General features: G+C 31.6%; 1 pseudogene; it reads right to left on the bottom strand.

Annotated features, from left to right (window-relative positions):
* Positions 1 to 24,496, bottom strand: part of LOC131176803 (uncharacterized) — a 167,102-nt pseudogene that overhangs the window by 33,747 nt on the left and 108,859 nt on the right.

The following is a 24,496-nucleotide window of genomic DNA, read 5'->3' as shown; positions in this document are numbered from 1 at the left end:
AAAGACCATGGCTCATGGTCAAAAGAGCCTTTTTCAGAATGCCCATGGCAAAAAGGAAATATTGCACTAACACCCATCCACCTTCCAAAAAGCTTGGGCGTTGCATTGCCAAAAAATCCACCAATATCAGGTCCTAAAAATGGTTGATCACCGAGTCCTTGTTTATAAAGTAAAACCAAAATTATATAAAATAATTATGTTGTAAGAGATGACCCAAAAAGTAATTTTTATTATTGAAGCAATTTATTTTCCTCCAGATAAAAAGACCATTTTCTACTTCCTTCCTAATCAAACTATGCCCTGAAAAATACAAAGAATCAATGAAAAATTCAAGAAAATAAGGAAGAACGGAAGACAAGGGGGATTGTGACAAGGAAAACAAGTTTCACAAAGAATAAAATTTAGGAAAATAGATATGCAATCTAGGATGAAAAGACCATCAAAATAAACAAACAAAGAGACAACAAATATGTAGTTGTTATATTGATTAAACACTAATCATATGTACACATATACATTCCTAGAATACCAAATTAATTTGAATGCCTTTCCAACTTGAGATTTTTGCATGCTCTCTAATGAACCCATAAGTTAGCATTCATAGTTGGTAAGAAGAAAAAACCTGTTACATTCTCCTTACAGACTTCAAACCAATTGCCATATTCTATCCATAGACCTATAATGTGATCCCTAGCAAAGGGTCCTAACATCTATATAGTGCTTGAATGCCTTCAATATCATATCCTGTAATCACAATATCGTTTGCATAGACAATTAAGATAATCTCCCGCTCCTTGGTTTGTCTATAAAAGATAGTATTGGCAATACAACACTTAAGATGCTAAACGCCTTAACATCAATAAATCAACCCAACAAAGCACATGGAGGTTCTTTAAGACTAAGGTAGGATAAAAAAATATGAGCCACCATTCATGAGAAAAATGGTATATTGGGTCGACCTTCAAATGAAATGTGGTCAAAGATGATGCTTAGAAATAGTTGAGTCAAACTTGCCATGACCTCAAAGCCAACGGACTATGTAGAATGGCAATATTATTTCATTAATTTCAAAGAGAATTTTATATACATACGCACACATGCACATGCACACACACACACGCACACACATATATATATTCAGAGTCTCTATAACTATGTTTTTACAATTTAGTTATCTATCCTAAATAGGAATCCTACTATATGTAGGATATATAGAGTTTAGTTGACTTTCCATAATAAACTAATGTAGTATCTATTCTGCTAGACACTGTACCTATTTGAAAGTGCTTTTAAAGCAACAGACAAGATAGGAGTAGTGATTATAGTAAGAAATACAAGGAGACTAGGACATGACAAGTAAGCTAAGTCTTCCTCCTCAAAAACACTTTTCATTCTTTCATCTCCACTAATTCAACCTTAACTCACAACTCCTTGAAATTGATGTAGGCATCAAAGTGTCATTTGTTAACCAAGCTTTTTTTTTTTTTTTTTTTTTCTGAGTATCATTTAGGGCACCAAGGTCTTTAATGAAGCATTCAAAATTCAATAGTAGCCATTATTTGATACGACAATAGAAACACATAAAAGACAAGTAAAGTATCTACAAGTGAAGTTCTACAACATTTAAAATCAAAGCCCTAATACAATCATATCCTTGGTTCAACATATGTAAAAACTTTATGAAAACCATTTATTCTGATCATTTTTGTATTGTTGCACATTTGATAGCCTTTTCATCCTAAAGCAATTGAAATCAATCCATGGTTCAATTATAAAGAACCATGGACGTAGACGTGCAAATGCTCCCAATTGGAAATATTATCTCCTTTCCATGTTGCAGCATTCTTTTAACTGCCAATAAATCCAGCTCTAGTAAGAACAAAGGGATGCTTATTTTCATTAGCTAATTTCATGCTTTCAAATGTTGATCTTCCCATTAGCATGCCATATATCTAAAAATAAGAGCATGAAGTTCAAAATTTATTTGGTTATCAACAGTAAGTATAAATAAGCAAAGGAAAGTAGCAAAGGAAAGCAAATGTTCTCCACAAACAACATTTTATGCACTTGAAGGTTGTGCATATGGTTTTACAAGCTACTAAACTCATTGTAGGCCTTCAATTAACTGTCCCTTGAAGTCTTACGAACTTCTCCCGCACAACACAAAAAAAATATATGTATATTTAATAAATCTACTAAAAAGGATAGCCTTTCCACAATTCTCATTGCCAATTAGAGAGGGAAGGGCAGAACAATAAGCACAGAAGTCTTATTTGTAACACATAACATTTTATCAAACAAAGATAGTTGAAAACCAAGGGAGTGGTGATGCCACACACAATAAGGTGGTGCAGTTATCTTCCTTTCATTCCTTCTTTTGTCCTCTAATTTCCCATTCCCTTATTGCAAACTCTATAACCCATCTTGTCGACAAAGGACTTTCTAGTACAATGATGACTGCAAACTGACATAAATGCATGGAGCAAACAGATATATATATATTTACACACACAAACCGACATATCTTTTCACACTTAACATTCATTCATTAACAGCAAAATAAGACACCCAAATATAAGCATAGGAGGAGGTACCATTAGGAGGCTGAACCAGGGGGAAAAAACATCATTAGCATTAAAGATGCTATAAGCATATAAATACAATTAAAGACAACAAAAAGCAATGAAATTTTAAATTTAACAACTAAAGGGTAGAAATATGGGAAAGGCCAACCTCAAGTTTGACAATCTACTTTCCTAAAACACATTCAAAAGTAGGAATACATGAAGGAATAGGATGACCGATAATCTATGACCAATAAATGGTCAAACTTATTCAAAATTAATGGTGTAATTTTTTTAATTAAAATTATTCAATGACTGAATTAATTTTATTATTAATTTTTTCTCATTTTACTTATAAATAATAAGCATTTTGTGTTATTTGAAAAGTATCAAACTTTCTTCAGGTTTCAAATTGTTATTTGATTTACTCTATTTTTAATTATTTCTATTAAATTTTATAAGTCTTAACTCTCAAATTTTGTTTATATTTCTGTCGATTTTTTATTTTTGATTTCTTATAATATTACAAAGAGACTTTTGAGTCTAAAAACTTAAAAAATTCAATAGCGTCGACTATAAAAAAAATAATAAAAAAAGTAATAATAGCAAGGAAATGAAATTATGTATGGATGAATATCAAAATAAGCTTTTACTGTTGATTTTACATGTATTTTCTTTTATTTTTATTTTTTATTTGTCGTTATTATTCATTTACTAATCATCATGATGACACTTTTATATATACATACATTTATATGTGTGTGTGTGTGTCAACTTATATATTTCTTCTGCTATGTCTACAATATAAAAATTTGTAATTTAATTTTTTTATATGATTTTTTGTTATTTTTTATATATGTTGTAATATTTTTATAATATTATATTTAATTATTTAAATTAAAATATTAATTTTAATATTAGTTTAATTGATTATATAAATAAGATATTTATTAATTTAAAAATTTTTTAGTTGGATAATATTTTTATGAAACTTATGTGTTATTTTATTAACATATAATATTAACTTAATTATAAACTTAAATGTAATCTAATAAAAAAATATAATAATAAGTTGTAAAAATATAAATAGGCAAAGATTTTAAACATTAAAATAAAGTAATAATAGATTTAAGTTCTCACATACATTATATAAAAATATAACTAGGTTTTCTTATAGTCTTATGCTCAAAATCAATAACCTAGCTAAGACTTACTAATAAATTAAAAAATAAAAAATATATTCATGCACATAAGGATATTAATCAATTATAATTAATCTAAATTTAAACTACGTAGATCCAAAAAAATTAAAATATCATATCATCACATATAAAATATACTTTTTTATGCAAAAATGATATTAATAATCCCAAATGTTATTGAATGTATCAATATTAAAAATGAAAAAAATAGTAAAATCAATATATCTTAGCCTCTATAAATATTATTGAATTTGCAAAGATATTATTTGATATTGTCAATAATAACAAAATCACAGTGATTACATTTACATATAACTACCTTCTAATAGTACCTGTGAAATACAAAATAATAATTATCTATTACTATTTTTTTTTTAAAACTATAAATTTATAATAAATAAATATTTGTCATTGAATAAGATTAGAACTTCATATTTATTGATATAAGAAAAAAAATTTATTTACTTGAATATTAATAATAATTTTATAATTATGTTAACTAAATAGTTAATTTTTTAGAAGTAATTTTATAATTTAATATAATAAGTATGTAAATATTTAGAATAATAAAAAAATAAATTAGTGGAAATTAAATTCAATGTTTAAAGTTGTTTATTAATTTTATTAGAATAACCTAATTAATTTTTAATGAATTAATAATACTTATAGAATTAAGAATATATAACTATAATATGATTTTCTATATAAGTAGAATTACTATTAAAATAATTTTAAAATTTCAATTTATATTAATTATAGTTATATTAGCAATTTAAATTATTTAGCGAAAGATAAGTTGTCGCTAAAAATTATTAGTTATGAATTTGTATAGAATAATTTTCTCATTGCTGAAAGTATTAGTGACGAATATGTCATCCTTAAAAGTATTAGCAACAAATTTATACATAATAACTTCTCATTGCTAAAAGTATTAGCGATGAATATGTTGTCACTATAGGCAATTAGCAACGAATTTTTCTTTGCTATTTATGTTATCAGTAACAAATACATATATTTGTCGCTAGAGATATATTTTTATTAGTATTTTTATAAATAATATAAATCATAAAGGGGATTTTAGGCAGTGCTAATGTTCCTCCCTTCATACATTTTTATATATTCTAAGTAATGTATGTACATTGAGTATACTAAATAATTTCTCGGAATTAAGAATAGCCCAATTATGAGACTAGGACCTTGTTCGGTTGGGCATAATTTGGTTATCAACCTTTAGGCTCCTAGAAAACTGTGAAAATCAATTTAATTTGATTGTCATTTTATCTAAACTTCTTGAGAAGTCAAGGAAGCAATTTCTTTCACTTCACAGGAGTAACTTATTTACACTCATGAGGGTAAGTTACTTCCTAAAAAGTGAAAGTAGAGTAAACAAGGCCTAGGAATAAGAATGAGAATATGTGATTCATTCTCATTATGTTTTCAAATTTATATTCAATGTGATCTATAAATTAATTATGTAAAATTTATAATGGAAATTTTTGTTTTCAAAAAATGGGAAAGTAGGGACTAAAACTTAGCATTTATCATGTGAGTATTATGCCTTTAACCAATGAATCAAATTAGGCTAGACAATGAGACATTTCTTTTTAATTTGTAAAAATATTTAAAATTAATAAAGCATCCTTAATGCTAAAAACAAAAAAAACTCACAACTTACTCAAATGATTGAATCACTTCTTAGGCAAATAGAACTTAATATTCATCAGTCATTTTGTAAAATGTCTCAACCTTTTTATCATCTTAACCAATCAATCTTGTAGCTTTAATCAATTCTATTGGATTGAGTCTCAAGGTCTTCTTCTTTCCCCCTCTCCCACACACACACACAACCCACCTTTGGCTGGGTGTAATTATGTTAAAGTCATCCCATAAATAGTAACTCCACTACTCAAACCTGTGTCCAAGTATAGAGTTTAAATGCGCATTACTACTCGGCCAACCCTTCATGAATAAGCCTCAAGGTCTTTCAATATATTAATAATATAGCATTTCTTTATATCATACTAATATATATTAAAATTTATTATTATTATTAATGTCCGCTTAAAAAATATTTTTTAATTGATATAAATAATCTTTTATAAAACAAGCGAAGGCTTCAAAATATTATAATAACTTTTCTTGAATTGGAGTTTGATATGTTATCTAAACTTGGCCTAAGGATGATAATGTGTATACCCCATTCTCCACCTGCTAATATTTTTTAAAAAATATTAGAGAAAAATTAAGATTTCAAATCTTTTTTTTTTTAAGTAAAAAAATACATCTAATAGCACTTGTTAGAGATCTCTGGGAGAATTTTTCCTGATCGGCCATATAAAAGAATACATTCATAGACTTGACACCACATCCAACCCAAGGAAATGGGTGTATGAATTCTTTCCACTTATATGTTTCTCACTCATCTCATCTTTTTTCGATATGGAAATTTCACACTTATATATTCCCAACATGTATTTATTTTTATTGGCTTTTAAAAAATATTTATTTTTATTGGCTTTTAAAAAATAGTATTGAAATAAGCATAAAGGGTGGGCTTAATGAAAAAAAAATCTATGTGAAATTTTAATTATTTTCAAATATTTTAAATTTAGTAATTTATCGTAAAATATAAATTTATTCAATAATCAAAATTGAAATTCATTTACATGACAGCCGACTTGAATGAAAATATAACCTTTTTTCTTAATTGTGAAGTTCACATAATTATAACCAAAACTAATCATTTTTCTCGCTTGATGCAAAGATTATTGTTTTTTAATCATTGCAACATAATTTGATATATATATATATATATATATATATATATATATATATATATATATATATATATATATATAATGTGAATAATAAAATTTTTAACTAATTATAATTTTATTTCAAATATTAATAAATAAGTTGATTGATAAATTAGTTTTTATTGTTTTTTAAATTAGTTGACATATACTAATAAAATGATAAATAAAATGAAAACAAAAGTACATAAAACACTTGACAATTTTTGAAGCTATTATTCTTAAAATTTTTAGATTTTAAATATAAGAAAAAGTTTTTTAAAAATAGATTTTTAAATTTTATAAGTTTTCTTTTTTCCTCTTGACTATATATATATATATATATATATATAATTTGAAAAAAATAATTCACACTGTTTCTAGCATTTAATATATAACAACAATAATAACATTAAGAACGACCAAGTTTTCATCTCATACTAGTTATGGTCGATTATGTGGATTTTTTTACCTAGTATGTTAGCTACTTATTAACCATTTATAAATACTATAACCAAACAAATAACTACTTATAATTTTAAATGCTTATAAACTCATATTAGCATATAAATATTAAGTGCTTATAAGCTTATAAGCTAATCCAAACACCCTCTGCAAGCATATGACCAAATAGTATCCCACGACACTTGTAAATAAAGGCTGTTACATTTATTTAATACAATGGTTGGGAAGTAGTAGGTGGGGAGTAGGGCAGATCATGAAGCAGAGGATGGGAAGAGAGAGAGAGAGAGAGAAAGAGAGAGAGAGAGAGAGAGAGAGAGAGAGAGTCTCTCATTTGGTTGGCTTAACTTATCACAAAACTCAAGTTAAATAGACAAAAGGATGAAATCATTGATTAAATTAAATTTTAGGGGCAAATTGTTGAGTTTTTAAACCATAGGGACATGATCATTAATTATGACAAACTACAAGAACTCAATGATAATTTATCTCAAATTACTTTTGGTTGTATGCAGCACTTATTTCATAATAGTTTCTTCCCAAAATATAATATTTATAATTTATCAAACACTGCAAAACATTTTATTTTTTTGGTCAAAGGAAAATAATAGAAAAATATTTTATATTTATTAGCATTATACAAAAACTAAAGACTTTTGGTCAATTGATCTTGCTATATTATCTTGTCTTATACATTAATGCATTCCATCACTAAATTGGCCATGATCATTTTATATATTTTTGAAGAATTACTAAAGTTTCTCTCTTATAAATTGAACAAGAAAAGAGGAAGGGGGGAGGGAATACAAAACTAGAAAGAAAGTACTTTTTACAAGTATTAGGATTGAAATAAAAGAGAGAGAGAGAGAGAGAGAGAGAGAGAGATAAAGTGTACCTTTGGCGTTCAATTAATGGATAAGATTAATAGTGAACAATTTTTGAAATAAAAGGACTTGATTGTTAAAATTTATATTAAGAAAAAAAAAACTTTTAGGACTTGACTATAAAAGCAAGTATACTTCTATGATTTCAGATTTTATTCCTTGATTGATAAGGATGAAAAGCTCATTTTAAAAAAAAGATTTATCAAATAATAAAGATTAACATACAGAAGCAAAATGAGGTATATCAAACTTTCTTTTACATGTCTACTCTTTTCATTATAAGGAAGTGCATAGATGCATTACATGTTCCAATGAAATTGAATAGATGTCTAAATGTGTAGCAACTACATAACATAAAGCAGGAGTAAGGAAGACATATTGTAATTATTTTCAAACATAAGTTTGATTATCTTCTAAGGGAAGGAGGATAACAATTTCAAAGGAAGAAGGAAATATAGTGCGAGGAGAAACAAAAACATCACCAATTTACAAAAAGTTTTACACCAATCATTTAAATTTAAATATAAGTCATCTTGTTGATAGTTTTAAAAAAAATTCATAAAATTAGTGGCTGATTTGGTTTGTTTTGGACCGATTCAACTTGATTCCACTATGCTGTTTCCAAATCTGAAACCATGTCCAACTCCGTTACTTAAAACCCCTCCTTTAATTCTAAGCTTCCTGATTGCTTAATTTAATTTTTTTTTCCTTCACCTTCTTGTTCCCTATGCCACCGATCTAAAAATAATTCCCTTGTAGAATAGTATATCATGACTTTCATCAGTAATTACCTCACATGCTTCAACTTATCACATAGATAGCCATGTTCATTACGTAGAAATAAGTAACAGAAAAAAAAATGCATTTCAAAATCATGTTTTTAGTAGAAAACAGATATTCATAGCAACTTACTCAACAATCTTGTATTCTTCATAGAATCCTACTGACGGGTACTTAGTACAACTATATTCTTCATATCCATCAATCCCAATCCTACTATGAAGCCATTGTGTTCCTATTGTCATCATCAACAAAATAGGAATCAAATACCTCTCATCACATGATGTATAATTAAATAATACTAACTCAACTCAACTCAACTCAACTCAACTCAACTAAGCCTTTATCCTAAAAATTTGGGATCGGCTATATGGATTCGCTTTCTCCACTCTAAACGATTTTGAGTTAAATCCTCAGAAATGTGTAATGCTTCTAGGTCATGTTGTTCTACTCTCCTCCAAGTCAATTTAGGTCCACCCCTTCTTTTCTTTCTATCCTCTAACCTAATGTGCTCTACTTACCTAACTGGAGCCTCCGTATGTCCATGCTTCACGTGACCAAACTACCTCAATCTCCCTTCTCTCGAGTTATCCTTAATTGGCACCACTGCTACCTTTTCTCTAATACTCTCACTATAGACTTTATCTAGTCTAGTATGGCCACTCATCCACCTTAACATTTTCATCTCTGCAACTCTTATCTTAAACACATACGACTCCTTCAGTGCCCAACACTCACTACCATATAACATGGCTGGTCATATGGCTGTACGGTAAAATTTTCCTTTCAACTTATTGGGAATCTTACGATCACATAAAACTCTCGTGGCACGTCTCCACTTCAACCATCCGGCTTTAATCCTATGACTAACATCCTCCTCACATCCCCCATCTATTTGAAGGACTGAGCCGAGGTATTTAAATTGATTACTTTGGGACAGTACTACTCCATCTAAACTAACTCCTTCCCTATCACCAGTTTGGCCTTCACTAAACTTGCAATGCATGTATTCTGTCTTCGTTCTACTTAACTTAAAGCCCTTTGACTCTAAAGTACTTCTCTAAAGCTTTAGCTTTCTATTGACTCCTTCTAGCGTCTCATCTATCAGAACTATATCATCCGCAAACATCATGCACCAAGAGATACTCTCTTGTATATGTTTCATCAATTCATTTAAAACTAATGTAAAAAGGTAAGGGCTTATAGCTGATCCTTGGTGTAATCCAACTGAGATCGAAAAATCTATTGTGTCCCCTCCCACTGTGCGCACAATGGTAGTTGCTCCTTCATACATATCTTTCAATACTTGTATGTACCTAATAGATACCATCTTTTGTTCTAACACCCTCCATAAGACATCTCTTGGAACACTATCATAAGCCTTCTCCAAATCAATAAAAACCATGTGTAGATCTTTCTTCACATCTCTATATTTCTCCGCCAAGCTTCTAATGAGAAAGATCGCTTCTATAGTTGAACGATCGGGCATGAAGCCAAATTGATTGGGAGAGATAAAAGTATCATGACGTAGCCGATGCTCTACAAGTCTCTCCCACAACTTCATAGTATGGCTCATGAGTTTAATTCCCCTATAGTTTGAGCAACTCTGTATGTCTCCCTTATTTTTAAAAATACTAAAATACTCCTCCTCCATTCATCAGACATTTTCTTTGAGTTTAGAATCTTATTAAATAATTTAGTTAACCATGCGACTCCCATATCTCCCAAACACTTCCACACTTAAAATGGTATTCCATCGGGTCCACAGGTTTTACTCACTTTCATTCTCTTAAGTGCTTCCTTTACTTCTAAAGCTCTAATCCTTCTAGTATAATTCACATTATTTTCTATTGTTCTGTAGTCTATATTCACACTATTACCACTTTGACTATTATTAAAGAGATCATCAAAATAATTTCTCCATCTTTCTTTAATGTCCTCATCTTTCACCAACACTTTTCCTTCTTTCTTTAATGTCCTCATCTTTCACCAACACTTTTCTTTCTTTATCCTTAATGCACCTAACTTGATTGAGATCTTGACATTTCTTTTCTCTCCTCCTTGCAAATCTATAAATTTATTTCTCCCCTTATTTAGTTCCAAGTTTCTCATATAACTTTTCAAAGGTTTGCACTCTTGCTTGACTAATTGCCTTTTTTGCCTCGTTCTTTACTATCTTGTACTGTTCATATCTTCACTGCCTTTTGTACTTCCTCATTCCACCACCATCTCTCTTTTGAGGTTGGTCCATATCCTCTAGACTCTCCAAGTACTTTTCTAACTACTTCTCTAATGTTTGATGCCATCTGTATCCACATATCATTGGCCTCCATATCCAGCTTCCATGCTTCGGACTCGAAAGCTCATTTTTGAACTTCACTTGCTTTACTCCTTTGAACTCTCACCACTTTGTTCGAGCTATACTATTTCTTTTGACCTTACTTGAATTGTACCTAAACTTGACATCCAAGACCACTAACCGATGTTGATTTGTTAAAGCCTCTCCTGGAATGACTTTGCAATCCTTGTATAGAGCTCTATTTGCCTTCTTGGTTAAGAGGAAGTCAATTTGGCTTCTATGTTGCCCATTTTTGAAAGTCACTAAATGTGACTCTCTTTTTATAAAGTAGGTATTTGCTAGTATTAGGTCGTATGCCATAGCAAAATCCAAGATGCTTTTTCCCTCCTCATTTCAACTGTCAAAACCAAAACCTCCATGAACATTCTCATAACCTTGCTTATCGCTTCCTACATGTCAATTCAAATCTCCACCAATAAAAACATTCACTTCATTCGGTATGCTTTGTATTAGATCATCCATATCTTCCCAAACCTTTGTTTACTCTCACTATCTAGTCCTATTTATGGGGTGTAATGCCCTCACTTTAAGTGGTTCCGTACATTTTACTGTTTCGGTAATCAATGGCTATCCGGAGAGTCAGAATGTCTGGAACAATAATTAAACTAGAGTGAGGAGTCATAAATAAACCAAATAATAATAAGAAAAAGTTATGAAAAATTTTAGAAATGAAATACAATAAAGTTAAATGAGCCAATGCCCTGGTGATGGGTGACCTTAATGAGAAGTTGCTGTCTTCACAACTAGTAACCCTAAACCCGAGGGAAATTCTGTGAAATAATTTTTGGGACTCTAGAGAAGAGTCATTGAGGTTTCAATGGTATTAGAATGCCAAGAAAATACTAGAAAATTTATTCAATTGGTACAGATGATTTTGGCTTAATAAGCCAAACGGAGGGCATTTTGGTCATTTTGTCTTCAAAAATAATTTTTGGCCAACTTGTTCAATTAAGTAAATAATTTATATGACATAAAATATGAATAAATATTGCTAAAAATTAAATTAAAAATGAGTAGTAAAGAAAAGAAAAGAAAATGAAGTAAATGGGACTTATGACATCACCATGATGCAATTAAAAACTCTCCACCCAATCACAACTTGACAAACAAATTAAAAGGGATAAAAATAACATAAAAATGAGATAAAAATAAAATGAATCAGCTGCCTTCTTCACCATTGGGCCGAACCAAAGAGAAAGAGAGAGAGAGGTAGAGAATCCACCATTGTTGATCAAAACTTCTCACAAAAATTCCTTGATAAATCTTCATAAATTAGCTAGTTTCCAAAACAAAAACTTCATTTCTAGTCTTGGGAAAGCTATTGGTAGTAACAAAGAGAAGAAATATTGAAGTTTGAGAGCTTGGAATTTTTGGAGATGGTATATTATTACTATGAATTTAGGAAGTAAGCGCTTTTGAAGAGGAATAAATTAGAACAAAAGATAATTAATATTAGAAGTATTATATTAAATTAGCTTAAATTTCAGAGTATCCAAAGTATAATCGATTTCTTTCATTATTTGTATATTATTTTCTTATTATATTATTGCACCACTAAGCAGCAATGCTTAGTGTGATGGATTGTTTCCTTCATGCAGGTACTGAAGCTAAAACACAGTAGACATTTGACTGGGATTTTTGGAGTCCAGATCTGCAGAAGTATCAGAAGTGTTCAAGGTTGTCACCTCATCAGCAATGCATATAGATAGGGCTCACATTAAGCATATCATATATTTTGTATATGTTAATTATTTCTTATGTTGTAATGTAAATTAGCAAATTGTAATTAATTTGTATATCATGTAAATTGTGAATTTATGTAATTAGCTTGTAAATCATGTAAATTAATGAAGATTGAGAATTTTCTCATATGAGTTGAGCATGAGTGGGAATGTATGGAAATGAATATGAAATTAAATTATATAGAAGATATTCGGATTGATGAGATAATTATGATTAGTATGGATGAGATTTTATTGTGAAAATATTGTTGAATTTTCAAGCAGATAAATAGCGAGACACGTCAAACGGTAATAGAATAGGAGAAACTCCATCTGTTTCTCCTTAGAAAACTAATTGATATTAAAAGATAATGAGTTTAAAATGATTAAAGGAATAAAGTAAGATAAGTTAAGGTGCTCCGGCACCGAGTGTGGCATGCCTTGATCGATTACACTGTAGAAAGGTAAGGGGTGTCACATGGGGCATAAGCACTAACTACATTTATTGTTTCTCTTTCTAGTACTAGCTTTATTAGTATAATTCTATCTCCTACTCTTTTCACAGCTATTATAGCGTCTTTCAATGTCCTATCTATGATTATACCCACTCCGTTTTTGTTTCTCTCCTTTCCGGTAAACCACAGTTTGTACCCTGAATTACTCACTTTCTTGCTTTTCTCTCCTACACATTTAGTCTCCTGAATGCAAGCAATATTCACCCTTCTCCTTTCCAAGGTATCCATAAGCTCCATTAATTTTCCTGTAAGTGATCTAACATTCCAAGTACCAAGCCTGATTCTCCTCCCATCTAACATTCTCCTTTCCTAATTGATCTCCTTCTATGATATCTTCTATTATTCTCTATGCCTATCTTGTGTTCTGTTCCACTATTTGTTCTACTATATGTCCTATGGACTAACTTCTTTACCCACACCCGTCCATGATGTGGGAACCCTTGCTCATTTAACACCACACCCGGACGCTGGTATGGTGCGTCGCTTTCGGTGAACGCCCTACACCCTTGCATATTTCTCACTACACCCGGGCTCCGATGTAGCGTGTTATAAGTAGAGGACGCCCCAACATTTATATCATTTAAATCCATATCATAAGGTGTGATGAAATTTTTACGCTGGTTATCACCTACCGTAACCCTCCTCCTTTATCCGGGCTTGGGACCGGCTAAGAGCAAACTACTTAAATAATACCAATACAAGAAATTCTTAATTTTATCAATCTCAAAATTTGTGAAGACTTCTAAATGGATCATAATATAATACCATTGATTGATTGCCATTAAAACAAGATGAATAAATGTATAGTGTCACATGAGCAGAAAGATACAATTATAATTTGTGCCTCTACTATTCTCACCAAAATATGATCATTACCTGAAGGAAGGTGCCCCATGGAAATAATTCTACCCCCAATCCAAGGAACCATTTTAACAATCCAATCACCACATTTCAATTCAATAGGGATTCCAGAAAGCTCTGCGCCCTTTGGTTCTGAAACCTCTTCAACATCTGGAATATGCTTAGAACTTTATGCATTGAACAACGAGCAAAGAACATGACATTACCTAAAAGTTCACAATTGATATATAGTAATATTTAAAGTTTAGTATTCATCAGTAAATTTATTTACGAAATAAATTGATTTAGTAAATATCCTATAAAAAGAGAAGAAAGAGAGATAATATTTTACATTTGCCACTTTAATAAGAGAATCCACTATAATATATATAAAAGGAGGACTCCTAAAGGTCCAGCAACAATAGGTAAAATCATGCTAGTAGAGCTGTTGATACACATCTTTTCTAAGGCATATTCATCCATGTATAAAAATGTGAACTTCCAATTCTCATTTTCCAAATTTTAATATTAGAATAGACACAATATTACTTTTTGTCTCCATACTTTCAAAATTTTCAAATTTAGCCCTAATGACAATGCAAGAAATTAGACAATTTAATTTAAGCTTTACATTCAGTCCATAAATTCCTAATTCATTTGCAATCCAGGATAAGCACTGAATTTTCCACCTATTTTAATAGCATTTAACTGTAGAAAACTAATTCATCCCGTAAATTCAACCCCAAAATCCACCAACCATGAAAGCCCATAAAAGATTTTATCTCAAGTCAAAGCCAAAAATACAATATATAACTATAGCAAAATCTAAATCTTATTGCTAAAAGAACTTGAGGACAAAAGATGGGAGAAAAGGAACAAGAAGAACATGAAGCTTTCAACTAAGAATTTAAAGCTTCAAAACATATCTGCCCATCATAATATCATAACAATGGCAACACAAGAAACCAAACACAAAATAAATAACACAAAAAAAAAAAATTCAATAGCATAGAAACTAAGATAGAATATGGAGTTGGACAATTGAAATGTAAAGAAAGAATATACAACAAAAAGAAAATGTTTAGCATGCACATAATTATTAGAAGAAGATAATTATGCCATCGATTTAATGCATCAAGATAGTGTCAACGAAGAAAATTATAGTAATATTAAAATAGATCTTAATCAAACTACATGTATAAGAACCAGATAGAGAAGGCAAAGGAGGACGAGGGGGCAGGCTAACAGCTCCAAAGAAGAAATATTACTTAAACGCCTCCTATATTATTTCTCGCTTATTGATACCAACTCAAAAACATTATGAAGGCATCCAAATTATCACACCACCTCAATCCATACACCATGCTTCAATCTGCTTGAACAGATTAAATAAGTTTTACAAAATATTTCAAATCAAATGGCAAATTATAGGCAATGCTAACTAAGCCAATGTCCATTGAGTAAAAAGGATGTACTATTGCACCTCCACCAAGCAATAATAGCACTTGCAAGTATCTTTTGGGCCTCTTCCATCACCCTTCTGCTTCAGAAACTCTAACAATAACAACTGAATATAGACGTTCAGCAGCATAAGGTGTAACCAGATATCCACCCTTGGTGAATTCATATCCATCACCATCATCTTCAAATAATATACCTTTAGCTTGCCCTATACATAAGAAATGATTTGGACATCCCTTTGCCAGCTGACCAACACAGAATCATGCACTTGCAGAGAGAGTGATAGAGACTGAAGCAGAGTACGAAGATCATCTTGCCTTTCCTTCTGCTATACAAAGAACTAGAGCAAGAGGTCCGAGCCCCTAGTATGAGTAAAACTATAATTAGGCAAATCAAAGTGCACAAGACTACTAAGGTTGAATGAACATACTGGCAGGAATCTTATATATCCTAATCAATCTAAACCCTCCCTATTTCTACTGTACATTATAATGCCAATTACTATATTATTTTTGGGAAAATTACAAAAAATCTCTCTTGACATTTATCAATATTCACACCTCTATCCTTGCATTTTCAAAATTGAATTAAAAAGACCTCAACTTTTTAATTTCATAACAACTTTGTCTTTTACTTAAAACATTATATACTTTAGTCCCTAAAATTTTGAATTACATTTAAGTCCTTGAGTTTTAACTCCGCCTAAGTAGTTTGCACTTAGCCGGTCCCAAGCCCGGATAAAGGAGGAGGGTTGCGGTAGGCGACAACCAGCGTAAAAATTTCGTCACACCTTATGATATGGATTCAAATGATATAAATATTGGGGTGTCCTCTACTAACGACGCGCTACATCGGAGCCCAGGTATAGTGAGATATATACAAAGGTATAGGGCGTTTACCGAAAGCAACGTGCCCCGCCGGCGCCCGGGTGTGGTGTTAGTCCATAGGATAGATAGTTAGTCCATAGGATAGATAATAGAATAGATAGTGGAACAAAACACAAAATAGACATAGAAAACAATAGTAGATATCATAAAAGGAGACCAATTAGGAAGGAACAGAATAGGAGGAGGATCAGGGTTGGTACTTGGAATGTTGGATCACTTACAGGAAAATTAATAGAGCTTGTGGATACCTTAAAAAGGAGAAGGGTAAATATTGCTTGCATTCAAGAGACTAAATGGGTAGGAGAGAAAAGAAAGGAAGTGGGTAATTCAGGGTATAAACAGTGGTTTACCAGAAAGGAGAGAAATAAGAACGGAGTGGGCATAATCATAGACATGACATTGAAAGACGCTGTAATAGCTGTGAAAAGAGTAGGAGATAGAATTATACTAGTAAAGCTAGTACTAGAAGGAAAAATAATAAATGTAGTTAGTACTTATGCCCCACAAATAGGACTAGATAGTGAGAGTAAATAAAGGCTTTGGGAAGATATGGATGATTTAATGCAAAACATACCGAATGAAGAGAATATTTTCATTAGTGGAGATTTGAATGGACATGTAGGAAGTGATAGGCAAGGCTATGAGAATGTTCATGGAGGTTTAGGTTTTGGTTTTGGCAGTCGAAATGAGGAGGGAAAAAACATCCTGGATTTTGCTATGGTATACGACCTAATACTAGCAAATACCTATTTTATAAAAAGAGAATCACATTTAGTGACTTTCAAAAGTAGGCAACATAGAAGCCAAATCGACTTCCTCTTAACCAGGAAGACAAATAGAGCTATATGCAAGGATTGCAAGGTCATTCCAGGAGAGGCTTTAACAAGTCAACATCGGTTAGTGGTCTTGGATGTCAAGTTTAGGAACAATTCAAGTAAGGTCAGAAGAAATTGTGTAGCTCGAACAAAGTGGTGGGAGTTCAAAGGAGTAAAGCAAGTGAAGTTCAAAAATGAGCTTCTCGAGTTCGAAGCATGGAAGCTGAATATGGAAGCCAATGATATGTGGATACAGATAGCATCAAAGATTAGAGAAGTAGCTAGAAAAGTACTTGGAGAATCTAAAGGACATGGACCACTCTCAAAAGAGAGATGGTGGTGGAATGAGGAAGTACAAAAGGCAGTGAAGAGAAAAAGGGAATGGTATAAGAAATTACCTAAATGTGATAATAATGAGGCATATGAACAATACAAGATAGCAAAGAAAGAGGCAAAAAAGGCGGTTAGTCAAGCGAGAGCACAGGCCTTTGAAAAGTTATATGAGAAACTTAGAACTAAAGAAGGGGAGAAAGATATTTATAGATTAGCAAGGAGGAGAGAAAGGAAATGTCAAGATCTCAATCAAGTTAGGTGCATTAAGGATAAAGAAGGAAAAGTGTTGGTGAAAGCTGAGGACATCAAAGAAAGATGGAGAAATTATTTTAATGAGCTCTTTAATAATAGTAAAAATGATAATAGTGTGAATATAGACTATAGAATGATAGAAAAGAATGTGAATTATACTAGAAGAATTAGATCTTTAGAAGTAAAGGAAGCACTTAAGAGAATGAAAGTGGGTAAAGCCTATGGACCTGATGGAATACCAATTGAAGTGTGGAAGTGTTTGGGAGATATGTGAGTGGCATAGTTAACTAAATTATTTAATAAGATTCTAAACTCAACGAAAATGCCTGATGAATGGAGGAGGAGTATTTTAGTACCTATTTTTAAAAATAAAGGAGACATATAGAGTTGCTCGAACTATAGGGGAATTAAACTCATGAGTCAAACTATGAAGTTGTGGGAGAGAGTTGTGGAGCATCGACTACGTCATGATACTTCTATCTCTCTCAATCAATTTGGCTTCATGCCCAGTCGTTCAACTATGGAAGCGATCTTTCTTATTAGAAGCTTAATGGAGAAATATAGAGATGTGAAGAAAGATCTACACATGGTTTTTATTGATTTGGAGAAGGCTTATGATAGTGTTCCAAGAGATGTCTTATGGAGTGTGTTAGAACAAAAGAGGGTATCTATTAGGTACATACAAGTGTTAAAAGTTATGAAGGAGCAACTACTATTGTTCGCACAGTGGGAGGGGACACAAGAGATTTTCCGATCTCAATTGGATAACACTAAGGATCAGCTATAAGCCCTTACCTTTTTACATTAGTTTTAAATGAATTGACGAAACATATACAAGAGAGTATTCCTTGGTGCATGATGTTTGCGGATGATATTGTTCTGAGAGATGAGACGCGAGAAGGAGTCAATAGAAAGCTAGAGCTTTGGAGAAGTACTCTAGAGTCAAAGGGCTTTAAGTTAAGTAGAGCAAAGACAAAATACATGCATTGCAAGTTCAATGAAGGCCAAACTGGTGATAGGGAGGGAGTTAGTTTGGATGGAGTGGTACTGTCCTAAAATAATCACTTTAAATATCTCAGCTCAGTCCTTCAAGTAGATGGGGGATGTGAGGAGGATGTTAGTCATAGGATTAAAGCCAGATGGTTGAAGTGGAGACGTGCCACTAGAGTTTTATGTGATCGCAAGATTCCCAATAAGTTGAAAGGAAAATTTTACCGTACAGCCATACGACCGGCTATGTTATATGGTAGTGAGTGTTGGGCATTAAAGGAGTCGTATGCGTCTAAGATAAGAGTTGCAGAGGTGAGAATGTTAAAGTAGATGAGTGGCCATACTAGACTAGATAAAGTCCGTAATGAGAGTATTAGAGAAAAGGTAGGAGTGGTACCAATTAAGGATAAGTTGAGAGAAGGGAGATTGAGATGGTTTGGTCATGTGAAGCGTAGACATACGGAGGCTCCAGTTATACAAATAGAGCACATTAGGTTAGAGGATAGAAAGAAAAAAAGGGGAAGACCTAAATTGACTTGGAGGAGAGTAGTACAACATGACCTAGAAGCATTACAAATTTCTAAGGATTTAACCCAAAATCGTTTAGAGTGGAGAAAGCGAATCCATATAGCTGACCCCAAATTTTTGGGATAAAGGCTTAGTTGAGTTGAGTTGAGTTTAGTTTAGTCCTTGAGTTTTTAAGAAAAATAAACTTTGCATTCCTGAAAATATAATAGTGAAGGACTAAGAAGTTATTTTACTTAAAAAGTAAGGGACTAAAATATAATGGAAGGACTAAAGTGGACTACTTGATTCACTTTCCAAAAACAAGAATGTGAATGTAAATTTTACATATTGTCAAAGTGTTTTATACTGTATAGTAATTTTCCTTTTATTTCTTTGTTCCCTCTTTTTTCTTAACTAGGTGATGTAGAACCAATACAACAAAGGGAAAAAGGGGAATAAGAAACAAAATTCTCAATTTTATAATACTCAAATCAATTGTCAACCATAGAAAAATTCTCATCAAAATACTAAGAAGACAAGTATATATAGAACATTTGAAATCCTACAAGTACTAGGATTTGGAACCCTAAACAAGAAAATATTAATCCAATTCTAATTAGGAATCTCAAATCAACACAAATTCCCAAGCGAAATGAAGACTTTACTTCCCATACTTCTTTCAAAAATAGGTAGTCCTAAAATGTCTAGTAAATCCTACATCACTAAGTACACTTAAATAGGCAGAACTAGTATTATAGAACTACTGAGGGGAGTCCTATAGCTGCACTTTTCAAAATCTAAAGTTTTCCCGAGGAAGGCAATATCAAATTCTCATAATAAGAGTTGCCATATAGATAATTTAAAGTTTACAATAAATCTACAAAGCTAAAGCACTTCATAAAAAGTAGATGCTTTGCATTTGGGTTAATTTAATCTATTAAAGCCATCAACATTCATCATATATACATGGAGGACTAACAGTTATTTCTAATAAAAGTACACAAATTTTTAATAACAGATTTGTTTATCAACACAGGAGACCTGATATCTAGATTCTCAAGCACTGTTGACCACCACAATTTAAGCTGCCAGATTCATGCTAAGTAAATCAAGTGGATGATCTGTGTCAATTGACGGACATTAGTTTAGAATTAGCAACATAAGTTTAGGATTCATTTTAGCCTACACCAACACGGGTGGCATATCAAGACAAAAAAGAATTAAAAAAAAAAAAGTCAGCTAATAGAAGCCCATGGAAATACATTCATAGGTATATCAGTCTCTTTTTCTGCTAATGAAATACAAAGTCAGAAACTATCCTGAAATTTGCTTTAGGGGGTATGTTTGGGAAAGAGATAATCTATTCTCTATTATTTTTGCAAGTCTCTATTGTCGGTCTATGACATCACAACCATGTTTCTAATCCAAACAAAAGTTTAATTAAAATCCTATCATGATCATTTAAGGATAAGTCAGAGGATGACATCAAAATAACAAGATTCAACAACTTTTGAAAATATGCAAGAATTACTACGAAATACAAAGAAATATTTGCCATAATATTATCGAGAAAAGCTTAAATGTTAGGAATTAAATTTTAGTAATTTTACTATCCCATGGAAATCTACCCAATTCCTTAGAGGCTGAATTTGACTTTCATAATATGTTTTTTTACAAGATTTTGTGATCCAACAACTTAGATCAAGCTTTAGACAGCAAATATTATGTCATTACCAATGGGGATTTTGAAACTTGGATTTTCATCTCTTGGGAAACCTTAAAGACAGACAAACAACAAATCTTATTTACTGTTTAAGGATAGAAAAATAACAAATCTTATTTATTTTTTATTAACCAAAAAGACAGCATAACTTATATAATGGTATTACTAGTGTTTTAAAGATTTGGACAAGACTGAATGAGAGAGCTAACTAGTGAAACCTGGAACTGGTCCAACGATCGATTTTGTCTAGTATGTTTTTTTTCTTTAATTCTCATTTTCATTTTTTCCTTAAGAGCCACTAATATATGCAAATTTTAAGATTTTTCTTCACGAAAATTAATATGCATCAGATTACCATTTTCACCTAATGCTACAATGAGCGTCAAGTCATCAAAAAAATTAGCTTCACCAACATGCTGATGAGGGGGCCCCAAAGGAATTATTGATCTACCTTGCAAGTATAAAGTTGGCAAATCCTATTATACAAAAAAAAAAAAAATTAGGGACAAGAAAAATGCATCTTTAGAAAAGAAGCACTATTAATGTAATAAGCATACCGGATGTTAATAATCAAAATCAAAATCAAATCTCAACCAGATTCCTTTAGACAGTTCATGCTGCAATTCGTCTATTCCCTAATCAGGAATAGTGCTACAGCAGATGAAAAGAACATCAGAACAATTGCATGAGTACTATTACAGCTTGATTCTAACCCTAATTCCTCTACTGTTGATCATGATGTACCCATTGCTGTAAGAACAGAAGTTAAAGCTTGTAAAGAACATCCTATTTCCAATTTTGTTCCCTATGATTCTTTGTCTCCTTCATACGAAATTGAAATGATGTATGCCTCGATTCAAAATGGAAGGTAGCAATGGTTGAGGAGATGAGAGCTTTGGCAAAAATTGAGACATGAGATTTTGTTAATCCTACTTTGGGAAAGAAACTAGTTGGATGTAAATGGGTGCTCACAGTAAAACAAGTAAAACATAGAGCAAACAACTCAATCGAAAGGTATAAGGCTAGATTAGTATCGAAAGACTTCATTTAGGCATATAGAGTAGGTTATCAAGAGACAAGTGCTTCTATTGCAAAGATGAACGACATCAAAATCTTATTGTCCTGTGCAACAAATCTTGAGTGGGACTTCCAGTAGTTTGATGTTAAGAATGTCTTTTTACATGGAAACTAAAGGGAAAGTTTATAGATTAAACAAGGCATTATGGTCTAAAGTAGCTGCCCAGACTATGGTTTGAATGATTTAATAAAGTTCACCAAACCATAGTTACCAGATTTGCCTTCCACCCTTGGGTTCCTCTATCCAAATCATGGGTTTCGATTTCTCTATTTCTCTTCTTCCTAATTCTTTTCTTTCCCAATTACCTATAAACCGCCTTATTAGGGATTCAAACCCTAACAAAGGGGAAGGCGAGAAGGAAAGAAACAATAATCTAGCCTTACTTTGTCAGTTATCTTCTTGTTTCCCCTTCATGCTCTCATGCTTCCAGTTATCTTCTTGTTTCCTCTTCATGCTCTCATGCTTCTCTCCGTACACAACCATTATCGAATTCCAACAAAAGCCAAAGAAAAATTACAACACAAGCAAAAAAGAAGTACTGAAGGATTTAACAGAGGAAATTTCCTCATACCAGCTAAAACCAAAATGATCCCATCAGAAAAGAATTACAGTAAGGCTAAGCCATTTCAGCACAATAACAAGTTGAATGGTTCTAAACAATCAAAGATGTATCATTTTTAGTAACAAAAACACAAAATTAAAAACTTACTGGGCTAAGGATATGGTAGTCAATGATATCACCATTATTAATTAATGAAGTTTTGATCTAAAAACTGGTAGAATAAATAATTTTTGGATAGACAATTTAACAACGCGGGAGTAATCATCTGGAATAGTAGCAGGAAATCCCAAACCACAAGGATGTGACCCAGTAAGCAGATAACAGAGATTGAAGGCTTAGTAGTAATCTTCTCCTTCTCCACCTTCGTCAAGGATGCCCATTCTAAGGTGTCGAGATTGAAGCCTGAAAGTACCCTGAAACTGTCTACGTCACCGCCAACAAAGAAAATACTCCTTCTGCCAACGAAGAAGAAGCGCCACAAGGTCGGAATATCTATTGGCGGATCATTAAGGACCATCCATTTATCGCTCTCAGGATCAAAGCATTCAAAGAATCTGATAGAATTATCGATGGGCATCCCTTTCTTGGTGTAACCAGGTACAGTGAAGTTAAAAACAAGGCTGCTACTAAGAACAAAAATCATACCATCAGCCACAACTACACATGGATCACATTTCACGGCATTCATAGACACACCCCTTTTCATCGAACCTTTGCCATCAACAAAAATTGATCAAGAGGAGCTAATTCGTCCTCAAGTCATGTTCCCCACCAAGAAAGTAGAATTCAGACCCCAACTAGACGGAGTAGATTTGTCTGCGATATTCTTGTTTCAGAAATTCAAAAATTGGAGAGAGATGAGGTTCCACTGTACTCATTTTCTCGGCGAATCCAGTTTTGATAAAGGAAGTTTAAACAAGGATAGGTTAGGAGCTAATATTCAATTTGAAGAGTCTAAAGAATTTTCAGATGGTTCAAGATTTTGGGGGATAAATTTTGACAACTAACCCTGAACTTATCTAGCTGTAACATTACAGTCCTTCAACTTAAAAATGTAACATAAAATTCCATCAACTTTCAAATTTTGCACAGTAAAATTTCTCTAACCTCCAATTAGCAGTTTTTCAATTAGACGCTGACCTGGACAATTCTAACATGGAGCTTAGTCAGTATTTTTCTTTTCTCTCTCAAGCCATGTGTAAATTGAATCATTTTTCTCTCTACAGATAGAATAATTTTTCATGCGTAAAGAGAATAATTTTACACTTTGCGTAAGAAATGAGAGAGAAATATTGACTAAGTGTCATGCGGGAGCTATTCACATTAGTTTTTAACTGAAAAATTAACAATTGAAAGTCAGAGGGATTTTACTGTGCAAAATTTGAAAGTTTAGGGGGTTTTATGTTACATTTTAAAGTTAAAAGACTGTAGTGTTACAACTATATAAGTTTATAAACAGTTGTTGAAATTTATCCCGATTTTAGGGTATTGAGACAGAGGAGGACAACATTGGATAAAGATACCCTAAAAATGAAATATGTAATTTAAAATTAATTATAATAATAAATAATTAAATTTAATTGATAAATAAATATTAAAATTAATTCTAAAATAAGTAAAATTTTCTTTATGTTATTAATAATATTAAAAAATTTAAATAAATTTAATTAGTTGGTGATTAATTAAAAAATAATTTAATAATTATTTTACTTTAAAAATTTTAAACTTAGTTAATTAGATTGATTTTCTACATAAATTTAGATTTTATT

This window comes from Hevea brasiliensis, unplaced genomic scaffold (assembly GCF_030052815.1).
Source record: "Hevea brasiliensis isolate MT/VB/25A 57/8 unplaced genomic scaffold, ASM3005281v1 Scaf25, whole genome shotgun sequence".
Lineage (NCBI taxonomy): Eukaryota > Viridiplantae > Streptophyta > Magnoliopsida > Malpighiales > Euphorbiaceae > Hevea > Hevea brasiliensis.
The sequence above is the reverse complement of the archived record's forward strand: the minus strand, read 5'-3'. Positions and strand labels throughout refer to the sequence as shown.